Source organism: Lemur catta, chromosome 9 (genome assembly GCF_020740605.2).
Source record: "Lemur catta isolate mLemCat1 chromosome 9, mLemCat1.pri, whole genome shotgun sequence".
NCBI classification, from domain to species: domain Eukaryota; kingdom Metazoa; phylum Chordata; class Mammalia; order Primates; family Lemuridae; genus Lemur; species Lemur catta.
In genome coordinates, this window is record NC_059136.1 from 69,458,588 (window position 1) to 69,464,428 (window position 5,841).

Consider the following 5,841-nt stretch of genomic DNA (forward strand, 5'->3'; position numbering starts at 1 on the left):
ACCTTCTGTTTCAGGCACTCTCCTGCTCATCCACTCCTGCAGGCTTACACTCCTTCCTGGCTGCAGGGGAAGCCAGCTGTCATGCTTTGAGGACACTCAGGCAGCCTGTGGAGAAGCCCATGTGGTGGGGAGTGGAGGTCTCCTGCCACAGCCAGCAGAGAACTGGGGCCTGCTAACAGTCCCGTGCATGAGCCTGGAAGGGGATTCAGTTTCAGTGAAGCCTCATGATGACTGTAGCCTCATCCCATAGCTTGGCTCCAACCTCCTTCCTGAGACCCTGAGCCAGATCTACCCTCTTGGATCCTGAAGCTTCAGACAATGTGAGAAAATAAATCCGCTTGTCGTTTTAAAGCTGCTAAATTTGAGGGCAATTTGTTCTGCAGTAATACTTAGCTAATGCAACCTCTTAAAATCATTCCCTTATATAAGTGAATATTTATTGAGCATTTGTAATATTCCAGTTGCTGTTCTAAATGCCTCACATGAGTTGAGTTATTCAACAACAACCCAATGGCATTTGTGTTGTTATTATTTCAGTTTCACAGATAAGGAAACTGAGAGGAGAGGAGGGTTATATTACTTCCCTAAGGTCACAGAACTGGTAAGTGGTGTTACCAGGACTCGATCTGGGAAGTCTGCCTTCACAGCCAAGTTCTCAGGAGGTTGCCACCAAGCTATGGGCCAGCGTGCAGTCTGGGGTAGAGAGTCTGTTCCCAAACTCACTCCTGTAGTTGTCAGCCAGCCTCAGTGCTTTGCTTTCTGTCAGCCAGAGGCCGCCATTCCTCACCATAGGAACTTAATTCATTAGTGATTTTAAAAATGAGATCACACTAAATAGGCTTTTTTCCCTCCCAGCAACATATTGTGACTATTTTTCTGTGTAACTGAACATATTTCTAGCTATCATTTTTTTTAAGGCTTTGGATGAAAATTGCCAACTTGAAAAGGCAGTATTCTTTAGGCAAATCTGCTAAAATGTAGCAAAATACTCTGTCACTTTATCTTGTTTAATTGATATACTAAAACAAGAAAACTACCTTCATTGCCATGGCTCATGACTTCTTTCAGTCACTACTATAAAAAGAGAAATTTGTGTTTTGTACTTGACAGTGGAGATTTTACCTATAACTTATTACTATTACTAATATTTATCCTCTTTTTTGTAGTTATAAGAAAAATAACTTGTAATTCTACAAAAGCCGAATACTCTTTCTTTGGTGCTAAATGTAAATACATGCAGGGTAACATGAATTATTCACTAGTGTAGTGATGGAAAAATATTTTCAGTAATTGACAAATTATTACTGACTTGTGTGAATTATTATGATCCTATTTTTGTAAGGGGTTGTGATTGTGAGAAATAGCCTGGCAAAGGTGGCAGGAAAGCTCCTACCCTCTCTGAGTTTCACACAAAGACATCCTACTCACAGGGTCATTATTGTTTGTTTATGGGAAGAAAGCTTGAGAGTAGCTTTGCACTGTTGCTTCCACACATCATAGTATATGTGAAATTGGCTTAAAAGGGCCCCATGCTAGTTGTCATTACAAACACAAATCCTACACCTTGGGGAAAAGCAAGTGCATAACATGAACACCTTCAAACTGATGTTTAAGGCAGGAGATTGTTGTAGAGAAAATTAATCCCAGTAGGAGGGCTCTAAAGAGAACTAAAACTTGAAAAACAAGAAAAGTGCAGCTATTTCAAGAGGAACTAATTCTAAATGAAGCAAATTCTTCATTTTACCTGTTAAAAGTGTCTTTTGGTTATATCTTTTTAGTTTTCAGATATAGAATGGTATAATATAGTATTCTAAGGCTTCCAATATATCACTCCTTAGGATACCCTTAATTACTTTTTTTGTTGTGTTTATTTTACTGAAGTATACTAAAAACTGACAATAGAATAGAATATAAAATGTTTATACATTTTTCCTGTTTCCCACCAATATTGTTCATGTAAAAGAGAAATGAGTTTTCCCCAAATGATATTAGTAGTTGAAGTCTTTCATGAGTTTTTGATTTGGCATAATTCCTTAAATCTTTTCAGTAAAATACTCCTTAGGGATTGGATTATAACCTGTGAAGTGTATCTTTCACTAATCAAGTTACTTAATTAAATCAATTTACTAAATATAAACAGAGAGTTATTCTAGGAAGTTTCTATGGGTTCAAAATTGTTAGAGTGTAAGTTTCACGCCGAAAAATCATTAACCTGCCATTCTGCTTCAGTAAACCTGCTTGCTCCTGCTTGCTACCCCCAGCACAGAAATTCCTAAGTGACTACAACACCCATGTTCTACGTAAAACAATTACAACACCCATGTTCTCCGTGAAGCAATTATAACACTCATGTTTTGTGTGAACAAGATATGGCCCAGAGCCCAAACTGCCCAGATCCTGTTATTCCAAAGATGAAAAATGATGTAATGCTTACTCAAGGCTTTTTGTACACATGCTTGCTCAATGTTAATAATTTTCCACCCACAAACTTACAATATAAAAACTTACTGTTTCAAAGGCTCACTGCTGCTCTCTGTGCCGACTTTGGGCGGTGCAGAGGGTGGTCACTGGCCAGCTAATAAAGACTCCTGATTTGGCTCAATTCCATCTTTAGGTGGTCATTTCTCGCGTCTCAGACCATAACAAAAATCTCTATGTGCCCTCCTAACTCTGCTTTTTAAAAACTGGGTGTAAGATGGAATCTGGCACTGAGTGATTAGAGCAATGTATTCTATGTTGTCATGAATGTTACAGCTGACAATCTAGTAAGAATTTTTGACTTGGAGAATAATGGCAGTTGGGGTAAGATTTTTTGTTTAGAAGCTGGAGGTCCAATCTCATTACTCTTCATCAACCACCATATCACAGAACCAAGTGCTAAACACCATTTCCATTTTTTCAGTTGATTTAAGTGTTAATCGAAGTCCCTTATAGGCACTAAACATATTGATATAAAAATAAAAGTTCATTTAAAACTGGTCTTAAGTCTAGAACTCATTTTAAAATTTTTATTGCTGTAATTAGATTAAAACATAATTTAAATAACTATAAATAGTTAATTAACGTAGGAATAGCATGTGGTCCCCAACAATGCTTGAGCAGTCTCCCATATAATGAAGCAATTGTTCACAATAAAGAGAAATACACGCAGGAGACTCTATGTGGTAGGATATTATTCTACACTCTAGAAATTATTCTTTCTCAGAGATTACTTAGGTTAAGAGAATATACTTGTGATCATTTTAACATTGGAAAGGTTGGTAAAAATCCTTGAAAGTAAAACTTTCAAATGCATAAGTAGTTAAATTTTGTCTCCAGGTACAGAATTTATATTATCAACAACACTTCCAGTTAATAGTTGGTGCTTTCCAAAAGGGAACTAATCAGTGGTTTTAGTAAGGTTTTCATTGTTAAAGGGCTTTAAAATCAGCAACTGTATTAGGCAATGTTCAAGGAACATGGTTAGTCTTTTGGGGAGACTGGTGACAAAGCTTTCTCTGCTGTGCAGCTAGTTGTAGCCAGAACAGGCCAGGTTTCTGCATCCTGCTGGGAAGTAGCTTGCTGCTGGGAGAGGCCAGACATGCAGAGGGACTGACTGTCTGTCTGGTGGAAGTACCTGCTGCCTCCACTGCTGCCCAGGTTTAGCATTTTATAGATGCTTCCTATTTGCTGGGTGACGCTTATTCAGACAACACTTATAACTCAGGCTTTCTGAGGAACAGACACAATTTTTTGGGCAGCACCTTAACATTTGACTTCTGTTTGTTTCCTTTTTTTCCTCTTCCATTCTGCTCATACTGGCCTAATCACATCGCTACTTCCTCCCTATTCCGCAAATTAGTTCAGGAGCTTGAGATATAAAAGCACAAGTTGTTCACCTGCTTAAAACCAACCTTCTCTCTTTGTTTCTTGGTAGTTGGAGAATTTTGAGGGTCCTTTACCAAGAAAAGTCCTGTATTTGGCAGTTACGCTCCCTTTGCAGGATGGGCTAATTTTCTCTCAGCTATACCCAAGCCGTATTTGAAATTCTCCTTCGAAATATAGTTGTGGGAAAATCCATCACTAATTTACTCATCACAGATGTTTTCTGTTAAACCAAACTACTAGTTAAATAAAATTAGAAAGGAAATGACACAAATTGAAGGAGCACTGGGCTGGAAATTGGGAGACTTGGCTTCCAGTTCCAGTTCTACAGTTTGCTACATATGTGATCTGGGCTCGCTTGGCCTTAACTGGATTTCACTTTTCTCGTATCATTTATATATATGTATATATGTGTGTGTCTGTGTGTATATATATATATATATATATATGAGTATAGTTGATCAATATCAAGGATAGCTAATCAATATAATGATATAATCAATATATAGAATAGTTATCAAAATATTTATATTAGTAAAATATTGTATTATTTATACACACAAACATTCATAGATGTGTATGAATACAAGAATGAAATGTATAGAAAATATAGGATTATTTTATATATATACTTTTAAAAACAGATTTTTATCCTTGTATTTGCTTAGGATGTTTGGCTGGGTTCTAGACATGTATAGTTGGCCTGAGTTCTTCTATCTCAGGATTATCAAGAGGGTGAGAGTCATGAGCGCCAGAAATAGACTAGTGTCGATTGTTTACTTAATGCAATAGAGGACAGTGATGTTATACTTTAAATATTATAAGCTCTTAGAATATATATTAACATATATGTGTATTGTGTGTGTGTGTATTTATAGTACATTTTATCTGGATATGAGCTCAGCCATGAAGACACAAAAGTTTTAGTGGGACAATACCGTTCACGGAATTATGTAATTTTACATATTCACTGCCTCAGTTTAGAGATGAGAGAGGTGAAGCCCAGAGAATTAGTCCCAGGCTCGTGCCTTGTAGTTCACTTTGTTTTCACCATGTCACATTGTACATGCACAGAAATGGTCTATGAAGATGAAGGTGTTCTCACCTTGGGTGGTGTTCTACGGGCTTTCTTCCTAACTAGGACCCCCACAGTGGGGTTTGTTTCTCAGGGTGGGCCACCCAGAGTCCATGCAGAGCCATTTCCTGGCACCCTTGAGAACTTTTAGTACAGAAACTCCTAGAGAATCAGTCCAGTAGCTGCTAAGTTTAGAGAAGAACAAGGCTGGCTGATGTGAGTGAATTTGAATCTGAGTAGATATGGGGTCTTGGCAAGACTGAATGGGTTAAGCAGCATCTCTGGTCGTGTGTAGTCAGGGAGATGATGCTTCTCTGGTCTGATCTTTATCCACCCTCCTAATCCCTACTCCCATGTTAGTTCCAGCCCCTTGGAGTATAAAAGAATCACAGAAGCAGAAGGCTTTATCTCAAGGGTCATCTTTAACAGGTGAGTTGAGCCCTAGAATGGTAAGAAGTGACTTGTCTAAGTTAAGGGCAGAATTGGGCCTAGAGAGAGCATAGTTATCCTTCCCCTCCATTGTGATTCCATCTATAACTTTTGCAGAATAGAGGTGATAGAATTTAAATCTGACTATATTTACTTTTTTCTTCAGTGTACATTAGAATTACCTCTATTAAACAGAGCATGATATTATTATTTCCATGTTTCCTTTATTTATCCATGTTAAAAAATTCCCAGTTTGTATCAGATGAGGTTAGAGCTGATATTGGTTAAATATTTCCAATTTAAATAATCTCTGGGATAATGTGAAATTGCACCATCTACAAAACTGATCTTGAGGCTACTGTTTGGTGGGGGTGGAGTGCAAGTGGAGGGAATGAAAAGACCTTGCAAATGCATTCTTAATGTTTTTGAAATATATGTGATGATGCAGGAAAAATATATATTCAGTGAATGTT